At 45.0% G+C, this 7839-nt stretch overlaps 1 pseudogene; it reads right to left on the bottom strand.

Moving 5' to 3' along the window:
- Positions 1–4459: 4459 nt before the first annotated feature.
- On the bottom strand, positions 4460–5512 carry LOC115308727 (annotated as a pseudogene).
- Positions 5513–7839: the final 2327 nt, after the last annotated feature.

Raw genomic sequence — 7839 nt, 5'->3', positions numbered from 1 at the left:
AAAGCGAAAAAGAAATCAGGAGCACTATTGTCACTCCAAGGTAGTTTTAGCGGGACGCATTTTTCGGAGGTCGATACGGGGCAGTTGACGGCTACCGTCAAAATAAAATATGGCGTTTTTGTCGATCGCTTTCGCCGTCCCGCAAAGCTCTCCGCAACGCGCTACGCTATTCGGGACTCTACAGTCAAGGCCATCGGCGCGCAGGCGCATTAGCGGCTTCTTCGTTGCGGAGAGCTCAGCGGAGTGGGATACGCGGTCTACGAAAACTCCCTATTATATTTTGTAGGCTTGTGCGAATATTTGAAATTTCGAATATTAGTTTCGAATGATAGACTATTCGATATTCGCTTCGAGAAGAACTGCACTATTCGCGTTTTTCGAAGTGTTGATTGCGATGAGTTAGCCCCGTTGAGTGCTCTTCTTTCCGAGCACCGGTGCATAGCGGAGAAGCAATACCCGCGGAAGCGAGCTCCGCGGGTGTTGCTTCTCCGCATTACATCGGTGCTCGGTAAGAAGCGCACTTAACGGAGTAACCCGCCGTGATAAACACTTGGAATAGTATGAATACCGCAATAGCGTTCTTGGAAGAAAAGCATACATTCAAAGCGGGATGGTGCACGCGTGCCGGCTGTATTTGGGAATAAATAGAAACTTTGTGCATATGTATATCTACATTGTAGTAAAAGTTTCAAAATTAAACTGATTGTTATGCAAGAGTACTATATTAGGCAGAGTTGCCCTTACAACCTGCGTTCGATATGTGCAATTATTTATTTTTTAATTCGAGATTAAAAAAGGCATATTTTATATAGCAAACTTTGTAAATTCACTCAATTGGGTATAGTTGGCCCTCTCTATGGGATTCATTTTATGTCAAATTCGTTGTTTACTTGCCATCCCAAGACATCAGACCTTATGAAGACACAGTTTAAAAAAAATAGATAAACTTAGCTTATAAATGAACACGTGGAACAACCTTCAGAAGTTAGCTGGGTTTTCGTCTAAGCATTACGCAATGGTAGTGAAAGGCATGAAAAACTATTCGACATTTGAATCGAAAATATTCGGCCAAAACCAGTATTCGCTTCGAATTCGCTTCGAACTCAAAATCCACTATTCGCACAAGACTAATATTTTGACGTCCGTGACGTGACTGCCAAAACCGTAAAAACAATCTTTTCTTTTTTTTTTACGTTTTGCGTAGAGTTCGTTGCGTCCAAGTGTTGGGGCGGGGGGCAGCGGCGGTCGCAGCGTGTTATTGTTGCAGTGCCATGCGCTCAAGAAAAGAGGCCAGACTCGCGAAACGAAATTCTGGTAAGTTTTGCGCAGGTTACGACGGAATCCTACAACAGTTCCGTAGCCGTCTTACACACTTTCTACGATCAATTCAACATGACCGACAACGTCGCGCAGCTTATTTGATCGCGACGACCAACGGACATTTATTTTTCTACGCGCTCTTCTCGCGCGTCCCGACTTCAAGCAGCCGCAGCAAGAAAAAAGAAGGAAGTGCTTGAAACCGACCGCGACGAACATTAACGCTGGGTCCACAAACACTTGGGAAAAACTACAACGACAAGGATTGCACCGTCCAAGCAAGCTTGGCAGAATATATAGGCCTCAGGCACTCCGACTCGGCGCAGCGTTGCTCCGACGGTCCTTGGCCAAGACCGACTGCCCACGACCGGCTGGTTTGATGAATGGAATACGCGCCCGCGCGACCTTTGTGGACCCTTCCCGTATTACAGCTTGGTCGCTGACCTCAATCTCTTCCCCTTGTCATCTGCTTGCTTTCGGAGGCAGCGTGGACGAACGCTGTCGTCGAAAAGGGTCCCCCATCGATTCTATCTCCTTGTTTTTGTAATATGGAGCTCAGATAAAAGCCGCATGTATTACCTTCGCAACACGGTATGTAGTATACAGAGTGTCACAAAAGAAAATTTACACGGTCCTTTTCACCGCAAAAATAAACTAGGCATCGCCGAACGCTCATTCTCCGCCCAAAGATAGAGCTAGAGGTCACAACCAGATGCCAAAATTTCTGCCCGATCCGATAACTTAATCAAAAGTTATTAGTGATTTTCTGAAAATTTCAACGGGAAAATGGAGCCCATTTTTGCCCGTTTTCGGTTTCTGGTGCCATAGAGCCACATGTGTTTGAAAACTCCGTCGGCCGCCATTTTCCCACTGAGATTTTCAGAAAATCACTTATAACTTTTGATTAAGTTATCGGATCGGGCTGAAACTTTGGCATCTGGTTGTGACCTCTGGCGCTACCTTTAGGGCGGAGAATGAGCGTTCGGCGATGCCTAGTTTATTTTTGCGGTAAAAAAGACCGTGTAAATTTTCTTTTGTGACACCCTGTACTTCGTCTCACCTTAGCATGGACTAAAGGCTGTTCAAGCCCGAGCGGGTAGCCTTGATCGCCTTGACCGGAGTACTCGCTGCACGAGCGCTCGTGCAGCCGGCGAGGCTTCATCCAAAGCACCGTGATCCAAAGCAAACAGCTCGTACTTTTAGCATGCGCGGCTAACAATAGTCCATGCTAAAATGAGACGAAGTATAGTATGTCATTTTTTTTTATTGTGACACGACTGTACGTCACTGTCGAGTTATAACAGTTCGTGGGGCTACGCAATGCCGGTCTAACCTTTCTCTGCCGAGTGTCACGCCAATATCGAGTTGCAGTCGTAAAGGATCGGTCCCGAAGCGCTTACGAATTCGCGGTCCAACAGCGCGAATCCAGCACTTCGATCAAACGGGCGCGTCCGCTCCGAGTGTGAACAGGTATTGCGTGGCTCTTGCTGACACTCTCGTGGCTCAAGCGTATCCTTTAATGCGAAAGCAGCAGCAGATCCAACGGTACGCTATTCCAAGTGAAAGGTAAAACGCTTCGACAATTAGCACGTCTATCGTAACAAATACCAGTGTAGCGAGGCCCAAGCTGTTTCAGTGTTGCGGAGCAAAAATAAAGTTGACGCAAATGGTCAAGCCGTGACATCACTGAGCATACACTCATCGTCAGCTAGCAAAATCAATCGAGCGCAAAAATGGTTGAAATCAAAGCATAGATTAGTATTGCTCGTTGCTTGTAGAATGCTCATCAACAGCAGCGTGGCAGTAAGACTGTGCCTTGTAGGGGAAAGCTGTTTACCTGCGATTCACCGAATTCACAAAGAGCGGAGGAGTACAGCGACATGTTTATTTTTCCAACCTCGGGAACACAATTCAACTTGGAGCAAAGTGGCAAAACTAGGTTAAAATGAAAGGAAATCCAGAAGACTTAGGAGGAATCACTTCTAAAACGTCACAAAATCTATACATCCGATTCAAGGTGATTAAAGAAACTCTGAACCTCGGAAAAAGAAAACATTTTTTCCTACCTGGTTAGGACAGGCATGTCTCAAAATGAGTGTTCGTTAACTTTTTTTTTTGCCAGATTTTTGCCACGATACTCGGGTACAAATGCATTCATCATCATCCCACGAGATACAATTTCCCCGCAAATAAAAACATTCATAGTGTAACATACTGTAAACGAGTGAATTTTCGTGAGGACCCAATTTTCAAGAACTTTGTTAATCGCCTACAATTTGCGAAAAATAGGTCCAGCGATCGCGAAAAATAGGTCCAGCGAACAATTCCGGTAAGATGTCAACACATTAGAATCTATGTTGAGATCCCACCGCGTCGCAAAAAATTAGAATCCGCGAATTATTCCAAAACTTCAGCTTTGACCTAAATCGCTAAATACTGAACCCGCGAAAAAGATGTCGTTCACAGCAAATATTGGGCAAAAAAAAAAGTTTTTTCTCGACGAACATTTGAAGACGTGCTTGTCCTAACCAGGTAGCAAAAAAAAATTTATTTCCTAGGTTCAGTGTTAAAGGGATACTACAACGAAATTTCGGCGCTCATTTTTTGGTCTATGTGTGTTCAAAAGAGAAGTATCACATGGAGCATACCAATGTCTTGTTAAAAAAGTCTCGAAAAGGAATTTTAAAACGAATTAAACGATTAGCAAAGAGCACCTGGTGGATGTCGCTAACGCCTCGTTTGTAATGCTCGTCTAGGAACCTTGACAGCTAGTGACGGAGGTTGTCTCGTCTCCGGCCACGGCGAGAGAAGGGGAGAAGGAGGAACTCCCCTCTTCCCGAGAATCTTTTTTTTGTGTCGCAGAAGTCGCTATTGTCCCCCTAGAAGATTATAGAAGATTAACCCGTTACTCAAAATTCGTACAAAAGCAGCCGCTTCGGTGGCTGGAACGACTAGGCCATCCTCTCGACGTCAGCCTCGCCGTAGCTTTGCTCGTCTTGAGACGACCTACGTCACGATTGCGTTGTATGTCACGTGCTCTAAGCTGGGCCTTTTCCGAGCGCTTGCCAGAGTGGGCCGTTTATAACGAAAAATACAGCCACCCAGGATCAAAATACAAACGTGCGATTGTCATTTACGGATATTGTGGATCATATTCAACCTATTTTTGAACACGACGGGAATATTTCAAATTTCGTTGAAGTATCCCTTTAAGTCCTAAAACAAAAATGATTCCGAAGTTCCAAGGTGCTAAACGGAATTAAGTAAGGCCATTGAAAACAACCCAGAAAGCTAGATAACAACCGCAACTGATGCCTAATAGCAATCGATCATGTTTGGAGTTGACGAATCTACCTCTACTTGTCAACTTCATTTGAGCAGCTACCGGAGAGGCAGTGAAGTGCACGAGGAAACGTGGAAAAATTCTTCCCTACATGCAGATACTGCAGGACGCAGATCCCTCACTGGTGCACTCCTCTCCGATGCCTTCTTAAATGGCTACTCTGTTTAAAGGTGCTCCCGCAGGACTCGCACTGGTAAGGCCGCTCCCCAGTGTGGGTTCTCTCGTGATACAACAAGTGAGGTCTCTGCGTAAATTCTTTCTCACACGTCCCACACTGGTACGGTCTTTGGCCCGTATGGACTCTCTTGTGAATAATCAGGTTATGACTTCTGGCAAATGCCTTCTGGCACACCTCGCAACGGAATGGTTTCTCCCCAGTGTGGGTCCTCATGTGAATCTGTAACTGACTACTTTCGCCAAACGGCCTCTCGCAGACGGAGCAACGGAAAGGCTTCCCTCCCGTGTGCGTCCTTTGGTGCCGGGTGACATCGTGTAGATGACGACTGGAGTAAGGGCAGAACGCGCAGTCGTACGTGTCCTCCTCTCGTGGCCGCATCGTGGGTTGCAACTCAACCAGTTTGCTCCTTAGAGAAGAGGAGTCACTCTCGCCATCCTCATCGTCCCGGAAGGCTGCTTCGGCCAGCACTGCTAGGGAGACCCGAGAAACAAAACAAGTCAAAGACAACCAAAGTTCAATGCCAACACGCGAACATTAGACAAGCTTGGAAAACCGGCACTGTCTTCAGAATAAGCAAACTCAAACAAGTGTCCCGACACTTGTTCGTTTAAAGGGATACTACAACGAAATTTCGGCGCTCATTTTTTGGTCTACATGTGTTCAAAAAAGCAGCACCACACTGAACATACAAATATCTTGTTCAAAAAGTCACGAAAAGGAATTTTAAAACGAATTAAACGATTAGCAAAGAGCACCTGGTGGATGTCGCTAACGCCTCGCTTGTAACGCCCGTCTAGGAAGCTTGACAGCTAGTGACGGAGGTTGTCTCGTCTCCGGCCACGACGAGAGAAGAGGGGCAGGAGGAACTTTCCTCTTCCCGAGAATGCCTTTTGTGTGTCGCAGAAGTCGCTATTGTCCCCCACAAGATTACAGAAGATTAACCCGTCACTCAAAATTCGTACAAAAGCAGCCGCTTCGGTGGCTGGAACGACTAGGCCATCCTCTCGACGTCAGCCTCGCCGTAGCCTTGCTCGTCTTGAGACGACCTACGTCACGATTCCGTTGGATGTCACGTGGTCTCCGCTGGGCCTTCTCCGAGCGCTTGCTAGAGTGGGCCGTTTATAACGAAAAATACAGCCACCAGGCTCAAAATACAAACGTGCGATTGTCATTTACGGATATTCTGGATCATATTCAACCTATTTTTGAACACGACGGGAATATTTCAGATTTCGTTGAAGTATCCCTTTAAGAACAAACTGGGCAAAGAACAATTCAAGTATTAAGAAAGGCTGCTATTACATTTGTGCGATAACACACTTTAAGTTAATAAAAAATTTATCAGCATAGCCCATTCATGCAGAAAACTGTGTATCTTTCATCGAGGCAGCTCATTTATTTATTTAAAAGTTCCCTCAGGGCCCGAAGGCATTAGAGAGGGGAGCGAGTTACATCAGTAGAATGCAACAACATACAATAAATAACAACCTATGAATGCAAAACAATATGTACACATTAGTGAAACGCTGAAATGTGAACAATGTTAAGGCAATTTTTGAAAGCAACGCTGTCAGATATTGATACCACAGACGCTGGAAGGTGGTTCCACAACACCGTGGTTCGGGGTATGAATGAATTGTGAAAAGTAGTAGTGTTACATGAAGGTACGCCCATCTTGTGTCGGTGATCGAGACTTGGTGATATGTAAAAAGGAGATGCTAATAACTTGTCCCGCAAAGTATGATTGTGGTAGTAGATTTTGTAAAACAGGCACAAACGGAAAACTTCTCTACGCGATGCAAGATTAGGCAGGTTCAAACATGATTTCATGAATGTCACGCTGGCAGTGCAGTGATAATTAGTAAGTATGAATTGGGCGGATCTATTTTGAATTGCTTCAACTGCTGCAGATGTTAATACGTCAGTGTCGGGGTCCCAAATTGAAGAGGCATTTTCTAGTTTAGTGCGAACAAGCGTTTTGTAAAGAAGTAGTTTAAGCGATAAGGGGGCTGCTGAAAAATTTTGTTTTATGAAACCCAGCATACGATTGGCGTTACTTGTTACATATTGAATATGAGTTTCCCAGGACAGATTGGATGAAATATGAACTCCTCAATATTTGTAGGTTGTTACTTGCTGCAAAGGAGTATGTTTCAGGTAATAGCAAGAGACATCACTGTGAAGCCAAGAAACCCTCATTACCTTACATTTGTTAGTGTTAAGCTGCATACGCCATAAGTCACACCATTCAGATCCTAATAACCGTAGGCAACAATAAGCAAGCCCAACTTCGGGGCCTGGGAATTGCTACGAAATATAAGGCTGCAGGGAATGCTATGGTACTGCAGAGGTACCATGCAGTGACATCTGTTCATTGCAATAGATCGTAATTTCTACAAAATCTCGCTGTAGAGTCAATGTCGCGGTAAATCTCTAAAGAATCATGCACTACTCGAGTACGCAAGCGGCACTTCCAATACAAAAATGCAATTAAAAAAACAATATCTGACACGTAGCCTCAAGCATGAGGCAAGAGCATGCGTTGCGAGGAAACCACATCACGCAGGTTTTGTTTTGCACAACTAGAGTGGTGGTGAATGCAATCACAAAGGTCGAATGCTCGTGTTCATCCAAATAACTGGGATCTATACGATGCAATGGGAGACACTCCTTTCGATGATGCTGGACAAGTACAGAAACGCTGCACAGAGAATGCATGCTCCCAAAAGTGGGCCAGTGGGAAGAAGCCTCTCTGCAAAGCAACCGACTGCCATTTGCAGCATCTTGCGATGGTTGCCAGAGTCCACCTGCAAGGTTGAGAATAATGTGCAAATATACTGTCGCTTGTGTGAGGTAAGCATTTGACCGTTTCACCCCAAACACGGCAGAATGACATGGACACCAAAAGCATATTTTAGGAAAAGAATTGGTAACAGAGTAAAACAAACGGCATCAATATTCATACAGCCAGACTCTGCACCAGATAATCAAGTTTGTGTTT

Source organism: Ixodes scapularis, unplaced genomic scaffold (genome assembly GCF_016920785.2).
Source record: "Ixodes scapularis isolate PalLabHiFi unplaced genomic scaffold, ASM1692078v2 PGA_scaffold4__175_contigs__length_147842914, whole genome shotgun sequence".
NCBI lineage: Eukaryota > Metazoa > Arthropoda > Arachnida > Ixodida > Ixodidae > Ixodes > Ixodes scapularis.
The sequence above is the reverse complement of the archived record's forward strand: the minus strand, read 5'-3'. Positions and strand labels throughout refer to the sequence as shown.